The sequence below is a fragment of the Odocoileus virginianus genome, unplaced genomic scaffold, assembly GCF_023699985.2.
Source record: "Odocoileus virginianus isolate 20LAN1187 ecotype Illinois unplaced genomic scaffold, Ovbor_1.2 Unplaced_Scaffold_4, whole genome shotgun sequence".
NCBI classification, from domain to species: Eukaryota; Metazoa; Chordata; class Mammalia; order Artiodactyla; family Cervidae; genus Odocoileus; species Odocoileus virginianus.
The window spans coordinates 2,648,279-2,660,937 of record NW_027224266.1 but is presented as its reverse complement, the minus strand read 5'-3'; the positions used below and the strand labels follow the sequence as shown (position 1 = coordinate 2,660,937).

General features: G+C 39.1%; 1 pseudogene; it reads left to right on the top strand.

The window, feature by feature from the left end:
* Positions 1–5,671: 5,671 nt before the first annotated feature.
* Positions 5,672–6,486, top strand: LOC110139345 (peptide chain release factor 1-like, mitochondrial pseudogene; annotated as a pseudogene).
* Positions 6,487–12,659: the final 6,173 nt, after the last annotated feature.

Sequence of the window (12,659 nt, the reverse complement as noted above, 5' to 3'; positions counted from 1 at the left end):
GTAAGTGAAATAAAGATGTCTTAGAGCAAACACTGAGAGAATTCATCACCAGCAGCCCTGCAGTATGAGAATACTAAAAATACTTTTTCTGAAAGAAGGAAAATAACCTCAGAGAGAAACATGGAAACACAGAAAGGAATGAAGAACAACAAAGAGGTAAATATGAAGGCAAATAAATGAGTACTAAATATATAAAATGACAGAAAGATTTTCTTGTGGAGTTTAAAATGTATGATTAAATTACATGACAGTAATATCTCAAAAGGCAGAAAAGGGAGAAATAAAGTTCAACTCCTCTAAGATTGAGCATTGTCAGAGAAGTAGAAGTAAAAATTTATGTTAAACTAATAAATCAAAGCATGCCATAGTCTCTAGAGAAACCATTACAAGATTAGCAAAAAGATATGCAACTAACAAGATAATCAAGGGGAGAAACTGAATGATAGAAAAATACTGATTGCCTGAAGGAAGTTAAGAAAGGAGGACAAAGTATCATAGAACAGGTAGATCATTAGAAACCAGATAGTAATATGGGAGAATATAAACTCAAACATTTCAGCAATTGTATTCAATGTAATTGGTCTTAGAGGATTAAAATATCAAATATCAAGTATATACCTATAAGAGAAACATCCTGAATATAAGGACACATAAAGTTTGAAATTATAATTATTTTAAAAAGATATACTATGCACACAATAACCAAAAGAAAGTTAGTTCTGCCATACTAATATCAGAAAGATAGATTTTAAAGCAAAAAGCAATATTTGAGATTAAGAAAGATTTTTTTACAATAAAGGAAGAAAGGGTTTAATGAACCAGGAAGATATTAAAAGTCTATAGCCATATGAACCCAATAACATAGCTTCAAAATATGTCAACTAAAAATTGACAGAACTAAAAGTAGAAGTAGATAGATAGATCCATTATCACATTATGAGAATTAAATGTATTTGGCCATTTAAGTAATATTTTACTTTAAAGCATTTTCCCAATCTATTCTTTTTCTTTCATTCTATATACATATTACTTATATTCTACCATCTCCCTTTTTTTGGCTGTGCTGTGCTGCCTTTGAGATCTTAATTTCCCAATCAGGGATCAAACCTGTATCCCTGCAGTGGAGGCACAGAGCCCTAACCATGGGGTCACCAGAGATGTCCCTATTTTGACCTTTTCAAGAGCTGTATACCAAATGCTATGGTTTTAAACTGAAAAATTAAATAACAGAAATACATTTAACAGTATCATGATAAATACTAATAAGTATGATACAATTAACTCAAATCAAGTCGTAGAGTGAGGTGAGAAGGAAGTATACTAATTGTATCATTTCTCAAAGATTAATAGTTTAATAGATTATTATTATCTATTACTGTTATCTATTATTCATAGATAGTTTAAAAGATTAATAGATAGTTTCTAAAAAATGAGAGGAGTAAAAGCATTAATGACATTATAAAGCTAGCCACCAGGGCTTCCCTGTTTGTCCAGTGGTAAAGAATCCATTTGCCAATGCAGGAGATACAGGTTGGATCCTTGGTCTGGGAAGACCCCATCTTCCCTACTTGCTGCAGGGCAACTAAGCCACATGCCACAAGTACTGAGCCTGTGCTCTAGACCCTGGGAGTCACGACTACTGAGCCCTTGTCCTGCAACTGCTGAAGTCCACATGCTCTAGAGCCCATGCTCCACAACGAAAGAAGCCACTGCAATGAGAAGCCTGTGCCCCAGAACTAGGGAGTAGCTCCTGCTTGTTGCAACTAGAGAAAGCCTGTGCACAGCAACAAAGACCCAGCATAGCCAAAAATAAAGAAATAATACTTTTTTTAAAAAAGCTAGCCACCGAAACAAATATATAAACATTTCATTTCTAATTATCAGAATAGTCACCAAAAAAAAAAAAAAAACCAAGAAATAAAATTACCAAAAAGTAAAGGATTTTTTAAAGACATAAAAGTAAGCAAAAATAAAATGGATGGACTTCTGCTTCTGATAACAGATCAGGTAATCTGGATACACTCTCCCACTAAGAACCACCAGAAAAATATAACAAAAGATTTTTTCAGTCTGCCCAAAGGCCTCATAATGTTAACAAAGTAGACCTGGACAGGATCCAGGGGAGAATGGATACCCTGAGAAATGAAACCTGTGGGTAGAGTCTCTATTCCTGGGAATGTTTGATGGTCCTGGAGGGGACAAGTGGGGGCTGAGAGCTAAGTAAGAATTCAGTCAACCTGGTGGAACCAAAGGAACAGATGCTGGTATCTGGGATCCACCAAGAAAGTCAGGGCAGGCAGGGGGGGCATTAGTCATTCTTCCTCACTTAGGGTTGGATCTTCAAAGGTCTGCACCCTAAAATTCATGTGATCTGAAAGTACATGGACTACATTGGGAACTGCAGGTCATCTTCTAATCCCCTCAAGCCCTGAAATTGGACAGAGGTGATCAAAACTGCTAGTGCCTCTGAGCATCTGGCAGAAACAAGTAGGAATCTTCTCTGGAGGAAAATAGCATCATCTTGGGCGTCAAAGTATTTCCACAAACAATTTTTCAAATACAATGTTTAAAATGCAAACAAAAGTAGATAGGCCAGAGACAAGACAACATGAATTAAAAGCAGCGGGAAAAAATAAATAGAAAGAGAATAACAAGGGAGGATGTTAGAGTTCCCAGACAAACACTGTAAATAAATATGCTCAGAGAATTCAACGACATAAAAAGCAATTGCAGCAGAGAAAAAGAAACTATACAAAAGAGCCAAGGTCCTTCTCCCAGCATGAAGCATCTACATGTTAAGTCCAAAAACAAGTCGACATTCTTTGTAGCACTGGTATATAAAATTTTTGATTCACTTATTTAACAGGCATATACTGAGCTAGCCTTCTGTATAAGCCACCACTAGATGCTGAGGGAGATAGGAAGATAAAAAAAAACAGTGGTACGCTGCTATCAAGGACTTAATAACTTATGGCTAGATTTAGTTATCATACATGTTATTCCATTCAAAACAGCACTGACTGGCAATGCCCTGAGGCTCTATTTTTTTTTCCTAAGGTAAAGAAAAAGGAATATATGTTTAAATGGTCTGATCCTAAATATATCCTGTAAGGAAGTTTCTAAAGATGGTTGGATGGGAGGCCATCATTATTGTGGTGTGTATGAGGGTTGATCACCTGAGTCTGGAATGGCAAGACATGTGCCACAATCATTCAATGGCTTCCGTCTAAGTATTATGATCACTCAGGGCTTTGGGTCAGCACCATCCTTCAGCCCTCCTAAGAAGCACAAGAAACTTGGTCCCATCTATATTTGAAACTCTATTGATTTTGGGGCGGCTAAAAGCAATATATTTCTTTTCAATTTCTTTAAAACAGGAAACTGCCCAGGCCTCCTAGAGAAAATAACCTATTCTCAATGCCGAGAGGACACTTGAATTAAAGTGTAAGTTACTTAACTTCCATGATAAATATCCTCATAGTAAATATGGCCTTGAAAAGTTTCCATTTGGAGCCTGGGAGGGATCAAAGTCATTTCTTAGAAGTGTGAACTTCTCTAAGGCAGGGTCATGAAAAAAAGGGGATGAAAGCCAGACTGTTGAAAGACAACACATCCTACAAATCCCCTTGAAAAAAGGACACAGGAATGTGGAATATCAGTGTCCTCCTCTACCACTCCCCTGGTCCATGTTCCTGAATAATCAGGTGTCCCAAGGGTATAACTCCAGGCAGCACCTCTTAGGTAGCCAGGTAGTTTTTGGGTACGTTACTATAGATGCATTCCACTTCTGGAGTCAATCCATAACTGTGACTCCTAAATGTTTGCAATTCTAATGGTCTTGCTGATTGCATCTGGTTCTAACAATACATGCAAAGCAAAGCCAAAATGTTATCCAAGATCAGAACAAAACAACATACTGTCCTAGAATAAAAGACATATGAGCAAAAAATTGGTGGCTTTATACTTAGATTGCCCAGGTAATTTTCTTACAACTTCTCTTCTGTTGATTAAAGAATTATAATCCTTGGTATGTCCACCATACTTAAACTGAAGGAAATTTTGTTCTGGATGATTTCAATGGCTTAGAGTGCTGTTTCCCAGGCCTTCCCATTTTCATGTAGGGTGGTGACTAGAAACATGGGTGGGTCCTACCTAGTACACATTGTTCTTGTAACAGTATTGGGGCGGAGGTTTCAACTCAGGATTTGCTAAGATGTTAAACATTAAGTATTAAACTCACAGTACAGGATAAACTTAGCTTGGTTAATAGTTAATCATATTATATAAATAAGCAACTATAACTATTGGATGTGAATAGTCACACAGAGGTTCAAAGGGATTCTGCTTTAACTGCCAATCCTTTCTCACTAGGAAATTGATGAAAACACTTCCCATTTGCTTCTGCAATACAGTCCTCTCTCATCATGTTACTGGAGCACCGTCCACAAATAAATTTCTGTACTGCCCGATGCTGGTCCAAACTGGCCCATGCCGAACTGGCCCCACCCTTATGTCAGAGGTGATATATTTGAAAAGTAGTCTCAGTTTCCAAATAGTAACTCATCAAAGTTCAATATTGAAAGTTCACACCCTCCATCACATGCATTTCCAGTGCCCCATTTCTATCACTATTTGCTAGTGCACAGATCTGTCCAAGTGAAAGTCATGAAGGTTATAACTATTCTGCAGTATAAATGAGTCCTATAATACCTTCTGCCAAGTCCCTGGAAGACAGAGCCGCCTACAATGTGTCTGCAGGGGTTCTGTGGACCCATCTATCTTCAGATGGGAAAAGAAAAAGACTTGGCAAATTTGAGCTAAAAGCAGGCTCTTGAGAAAAATGTTAAAAAGCATTTGTCTGCCCCTTCTTCAAAGATAGATTATTTTGTAACCCATTACTCTTCTTTTTAAAATATTTGAATCTGATTTCCTTTTTAACATATTGATATACTGATGTTCATAGATCACATGGTCTCTAGTTGCCATCTAGGGCATGTTTTTCTAGTTAATCTTGAGTGAAGTTCATATTTTACAACTATAAATCATGGTGGGGAGGGGGGTTCTCGTCATAAAATGTTCTAAGCATCACAGAATGTTCAAAACCACTTTCTTTACAAGAAATGCCAGTAAAAAAAGGACATCCTAGATTTCTCCAAAGAGCCCACATTAAGGTAAAAGGCAATATTGATTTTACTTAAATCTCGAAAAGTCAAGCACAAATATCACGGTAGGCAGAATAATGCCTCTGCCCCCAAAATGTCCATTTCCTGACCCCTAGAATCTCTGAACACGTTATGTTACATAGCAAGATGGAATTAAGGTTGCTAATCAGCTGACCCGAAAACAAGGAGATCAGCTTGAATTATGCAGCTGAGCCCAACATAATCACACAGGTCCTTAAACAGAAAAGTGGAGACTTCCGGGTCTTGTCTGACATGGTGGACTGGCTGTAGTTACGCGCTCCCCGTTACTTTGGAATGTTTTTCGGGGCTTTTGGGCCCGCTGGGATATTGTCCCGGGCCGCCGACACCTAAGCTGCCCCTGGAGGAGCTGTTTGCCCACAGCGGACCTCTGCGGACCTTCCTCAAGTGCCAGGCTGCCTGTTGTCCGTCAGATAGAGGAAAGAGGAGGTATATTTTGTAAGATGAAAATGGGGACTTAAGGAACCTCAGAGATATTTGATATGTATCAGCAGTATGCTGCATTTAAAAGATGGCATTTTGAAACCCTGGAATATTTTCCAAGTGAAATAGGTGGCCTTAGACATGCGTCCGCCAGCATTGGGGGTTCAGAAGCCTATAAGCACATGAAGTTTGAAGGAGGTGTGCACAGAGTCCAGAGAGTGCCCAGGACAGAGAAGCAAGGCCGCATCCACACCAGCACCATGACTGTGGCCATCTTACCCCAGCCCACCGAGATTAACCTGGTGATTAATCCTAAGGATTTGAGGATTGATACTAAGCGAGCCAGTGGAGCTGGGGGGCAGCATGTGAACACCACGGACAGTGCTGTCCGGATCGTTCATCTCCCAACGGGTATTGTTTCCGAATGCCAACAAGAAAGATCTCAACTGAAAAATAAAGAGATGGCTATGAAAAAGTTACGTGCAAAACTGTACAGCCTGCAGCTAGAAGAAGAAACAAGTAAACGATACAATGCTAGGAAGATTCAGATTGGCACAAAAGGAAGGTCAGAGAAAATAAGAACATATAATTTTCCACAGAACCGGGTCACAGATCACAGAATAAACAAGTCACTTCATGATCTTGAAACTTTTATGCAAGGAGAGTACCTACTGGATGAACTTGTACAGTCATTGAAGGACTATGCTAATTATGAATCTTTAGTAGAAATTATTTCCAAAAAAGTTTAAGTTGATTTGTTACTAAAGATTTGTATAGCTTCTGAAAATTGTTACAGCAAATCAGGTTGTGTATATACAGTATTCTCTTGAACCACATGAGTTAACACAGTTGAGAGTAACATTTTTAATAAATAGCTAATTTATATGTCTCTGAATGTATTAAGTAAGAAAACATACAATAAAAAAAAAGAAAAGTGGAAGGCAGAAGATTAGAAGCAGAGAGATGGCATCATCAAGAAGATTTAGTCAGCCATTTCTAGCTTTGAAGATGGAGGAAGAGGTTACAAGCCAAGGAATGCATGTAGCTTTGAAATCTAGAAAAACTGAGGAAATGGATTCTCCTCTGGTGCCTCCAGCAGGAATTCAGACTTTGTTGTTTAAAGCCAGAAAATGTGTGGTAGTTTGTTATAGCCGCAAATTAAAACAAGTGTTGAGATGCTTTGTGGCACTCTGGACTTCCTTGAGGTTGCCAGTCACTTTAAGAAAAGTTGGCATGGAAGACAGTATTTGTCAGTAGTCATGCATCTTCTAAATAATTTCCATGTTTCTCAGCATGCTACTATGGCCAGCCAGTCTTCCCCTATCATAAGATATTAAATTATTTTTCCCCAAAACAGATTGCTGGGCTCACCCATGGAGTTTCTGATCTTGGGTGATGACTGAAAATTTGCATTTCTAACAAACTCCAAAGCAAAGCTGATGTTACTGGTCAGAGGATCACACTTTGAGACTCACTAGTCTAGTGGACTGGAAATGCATGTAAACAAACAATGAAAATACAGTGTGATAAGATGATGTAATCATACAAAAGGTATAGTAATCACAGTGTAGAAACATCAAAATCATGTACTTGGTTGGGGAAAGGTTTTAGAAAGAAGCGATGTTTATGTTGAAGCTTGAAGAATGTAATTTAAAAAAGAAAAGACAAGGAAAAGTGGATGGGGAGAAAACAAGTAAAGAAATATCTGGCAGAGAGAAATGTGTATAAGAAGACATGGAGGAGGGAACTTTTTTTTTTTTTTACAACTGGAGAAAGGGATAACCGTGGGTAAGTGGTGGGAAATGAGGTCAGAAAAGGAGACAAGTCAGATACAAAGGCCTTTCTGCACTAAGCAAAGGAATTTGACTTTATCCCAAATTCTAGAGCTGTATGTTAGTGTCCATAAACAGACTTACATGTTAGAGGGCTTCCTTGGCAGCTGTTCTGGATGAGTGAGGCATGGTGAGATCAGAAACAGGGGAAGCATTAAGAAGGCACTTCCGGCAGTCCTCAGAGAAGCAACGAATGCATGCACTATGGTATAGGCGATGGATCTGATGGCATAGCTGCAAGAGAAGCATAAAAATAGCATCTACAGACCATGGTTACCAATGGAATACGAGCAAGTGAGAGAGGAGCCGTGGAGGACTAGAGGATGATCATTAGCGTTCCAGGCTATATGCTGAGTTGGCTAAGGGAACGATTCATCAAGAGAGGAAACACTCCACAAGGAGTCTGCTGAGTGGAGGTGACCATGCAGGGATGGATGCCTGCGGGGCTGAGGTGCCTGGATTATACCCAAGGGGAGTAAGCCAGATAACAGTTGTGAACAGCTATGAGTAGCTAATATTTCAAAGCACAAAGTGAAACTTAGTGGGCAAAGTAAATCAAAACGCTTACTTGTATGAAATTATAGACTTACAGACTTTTTAAAAGTAGCAAATGTAGCTTTATTTTCATCAGCTACTTTTCATAGAACAGTATGTGGCACCCTCTCTCTCCTCCTTGGCCTAGTGCATGGTCAGCCCCTCTCAGAGTCAACAGCGCTGGGAAAGAAAAAGAGAATAGGAATGGACACCAAGGTAAAGTCATTTACTTGTGATAAAATACACCTAATGATGATTATATTGACTGAAGTAGATGCTCTTTCTCAAAGCACCTGTTCTGGAGTAGACTGCTACTCTGCTCCTTTCTCCTCTACAAATACATATGGACTGGTGTATACATTCTGTCTTTACCCTCAAGAGAGAACCAGATTTGGTGACGTCAATAAAACAAAGGCAAAGTGTGGAGTAAACGAGAGTTAATGTTTTCAGTTTTAAGCAACCATACATATATATTACATTAAGAACCTAAGTAATGTATGTATATTAAGCACTAACTAAAACATATCAAATTATGATATGTTATAATGCAAATAACTCATGTGGTTTTAAAAGATAAAACAAAGTTGATGCTAACAAATTTAATGTGAATCATTAATAGAAGAGAGAAAAAGTGGAAACTTAAAACTTTTGTAACAAAATACCATATAAATACATATGGAATACATACAAAAAATTACTTATAGAACTACAGATAATTCTTATTTTTATTTATCCTTTCCTATATTGTGTAACTATTAAATAATGAGCATGTGTCACTTTTTAAATTAAAACATTTAAAAAAATAAGGCTAGTTTCCGTAATAAACTATCTTTCCCTGATGGCTCAGATGGTAAAGAATCTGCCTGCAATGTGGGAGACTGGGTTCAATCCCTGGGTCAGGAAGATCCCCTGGAGAAGGAAATGGCAACCCACTCCAGTATTCTTGCCTGGAGAATCCCATGGACAGAGGAGCCTGATGGGCTACAGTCCACAGGGTTGCAAAGAGTCAGACACGACTGAGTGACTAATGCTTTCTTTCTCCCTAATAAAAAAATAAATGTATTTAAAAAATACTTTTTTAAGTATATTCGAAACTGAAAACCCAAGATTATGCAGACATCTGTCCCTAAAACAGATGTTTGTTCAAGTGCCTCTTGCTGTCTAAAATGCAGCCAGGTGGTATCCAAAGTGATGTCAATCTTGCCGAAAGACATCGGGGCTTATGCAGAGCTGAGGGCTAATATCTTGCTCTCATGTGACTGCAACTCACGGCAGTAGGGGGGCCAGGTAATCTGGACTAAACAGGGAAAAGGAAGTTTTAGGACATCAATTTTAAAAGCCACTTCAGAGACTTCCCTGGAGGTTCAGTAGTAAAGACTTCACCTTCCAGTACAGGAGTTATGGGTTTGATCCCTGATCGGGGAACTAAGATTCCACATGCCTCATGGCCAAAACACCAAAACATAAAACAGTAGCAATATTGTAACAAATTCAATAAAGACTAAAAAAAAACAAATGGTCCACATGAAAATAAAAGTCTAAAAACATAATATAGGAAAATTTAAAAATAGGAATAAAAAGCCAGGCTTCCCTGGTGACTCTGTGGTAAAGAATCCGTCTGTCAATGCAGGAGACACGAGTTTGATCCCTGATCTGAAAGGATCCCACATGCTGCAGAGTAACTAACCCTGGGAGCCACAAATATTAAGCTCACGCTCTAGAGCCCATGCTCTGTAACAAGAGAAGCCACCACAATGAGAAGTCTGAGCACCACAAGAAGTCTGAGAACCGCAAGAAGTCTGAGAGCAGCCCCCACTTGTCACAACTAAAGAAAAGCCCTCACGTACCGACAAAGACCCAGAACAGCCAAAAAAACTTTTTTTAAGCAGTAAAATTATAGAAATAAATAAAAAACCACTTCAGATTGTTGGGAACCATGAAAGGATGGGGTTAAAAGGAGTTCTCTCCGAGGAAGCCCATGCTAACTTGAGCCTCCTGAGATGCACAGATAAAGGATATGCACCCTGGTGACTAGGACGCTCTATATTCCCTGAAAACAGAGCTGTTGGCCATAAAGCAGAGCAAAATCATCACGGTAAGAGCAGCCACCATGGCTCAGCTGTTGCACACACGGTCCCATGACAGAAGATCCCAAGGCACCAATTCAGGAGAGAAAATCTGGAATCAAGATTCATGCTGATAAGCACAAGACTTGGCATACAGTCTTTAGTCACACCAGCAGTATATGTAATATCTGCTTAAGCTGTATCCTCTACAATTTGTTCAATGTTACTGCACAGCTTATTGAAGGTTAATCATCCTTATAACTTGGATATTAATGAGAAAACTAGGAAATGAATTGTGAAGATGACAAAACCTGAAGAAAGAATTTAGCATATTAAACCCTTCCAAAAGTGAACTCTCTCTTAACATCAGATATTTGTAATTCGTGTTTTTAAAAATACCTCTACTGTTGTTTAGTCACTAAGTCATGTCTGACTCTTTTGTGACTCCATGGACTGTAGCTGCCAGGCTCCTCTGTCCATGGGATTTTCCAGGCAAGAATACTGGAGTGGGTTGCATTTCCTCCTCCAGGGGATCTTCCTGACCCAGGGATCGAACCCACATCTCCTGTGTCTCCTGCATTGGCAGGCAGACTCTACCACTGAGCCACCAGGGAAGCAAAAATACCTTACATGAGAGCAAATTTTACTTGTAAAACTGGACAGTAATTCTCTGACCACAGTGGGAAAGTGAGGGCAAAAATGGCCAGTTAGCTATCACTGTGCAACAAAACATTCCAAAACTCTGAGACTTAAACCAATAGCCACTTATATTATTGCTCGCAAAACTGCAGGGAATCTGGGTGGTTCCTCTGCTCTCAGATGAGCTCCTGAGTGGGTCTGCAGTCAAGTGTGGGCTGGGTTGGTAGCTCAGCTAATCTGGGTGACACACTCACATGTTTTGAGTCTGGCTGCCTTTAGGATGGTCTGCCATGACTTTGAATGGGAATCAGTTCTCCTTAACGTGTTCTCTCCTCTTCCAGCAAGGTAAGCCAAGTTTGTTCTCATGGTGACAGAGATCTGAGAGACAGCAGAAGGACACAAGGTCTCTAGGATCAGAATTGCCACTTCTACCATATTCTGCTGGCCAGAGTAAACACAAGGCCATCCCATAATCAAGGAGACGAGAAAATTAACTCAATCTCTTGATGAGATGAACTGTGAGGAAACATGAAAAGGATGTATGTATAGAAAGCATTGTAGAAGTGAAGGCAGTTTTGCAATCAATCTACAGAACGCATAAACCAAACATAAAATCCAAGTCGAGCGAAGTAAGCCAGAAAGATAAAGACCATTACAGTATACTAACACATATATATGGAATTTAGAAAGATGGTAACGATAACCCTATATGCAAAACAGAAAAAGAGACTCAGATGTATAGAACAGACTTGTGGACTCTGGGAGAAGGCGAGGGTGGGATGTTTCAAGAGAACAGCATTGAAACATGTATATTATCTAGGGTGAAACAGATAACCAGCCCAGGTTGGGTACATGAGACAAGTGCTCGGGCCTGGTGCACTGGGAAGACCCAGAGGGATCGGGTGGAGAGGGAGGTGGGAGGGGGGACTGGGATGGGGAATACATGTAAATCCATGGCTAATTCATTTCAATGTATAACAAAAACTACTGTAATGATGTAAAGTAATTAGCCTCCAACTAATAAAAATAAATGGAAATAAATAAATAAATAAATAAATAAATAAATAAATAAATAAAATCCAAGTCGAATATTAGGGAAAAAAGCTAAAACACAACAAGTGATGGTCAATGAATTAAGCAATCCATCTCTTTCCATGATGACATGTTGACATGATGAAAAAAAAGTTTCACTCATCAGAGTTTGAAAAAGGGTTCTGTATCTCCACTTTTCCTGCCAAATAGGAAGTCCATTTATATCACATTTTTACTGGGTCTGACCTTGAAAGATGCTTAAAACATAATTGAGTTCTTCCTTTTGGAAATGAAATATATCCATTGACTATGTTTTAAAGAAAAAAAATGTATTATTTTATTCAACATAATGCTGTTGGAATTACGAGATGTGCCAAAACCTGGCACTTTTCAGAATGACTCAGAAAAAAACTATGCCAGGAAAATTCCAATTCCTGAGGCTTTTTTTCCTAAATTGCCCAATTAATTACCTACTTCTTCACTTTCCTTAGTTTTGTAGACATAATACAACATGCTGCCTTTTCCAAGCTATGGTTTCTGAGCCATATGAAAATCAAGAATATCTGGATCCAGAGTAATAATAATAATAAAATATTTAACAAACACTATAGCCTGGGCACTGACCAATCAGAACATAGTTTGGCACAGGCTTTTGCTCTGCTGTGAGTCCCACCCCCTCCTCTCTGCTTGCAAGGAGGGATGAAAGATGCCTCCTACATCACCTCCCAGGAGAGAGACACTTTAATGACACCCTTGGGATAGCAACATATGTGTTCTCTGAAGCATTAAGGACACTCTAGACTGTTGTCTGGAAAATCTAAGCTGCAGAAGACAGGCTGACTAACTTCTCTGACAGCTGAGGAAGAGGGAGCTGGCAAGACTGGGACTGGTCAGCACTGCCCAAGTTTCTTAGGAAAGAGAAAGTACCTCTC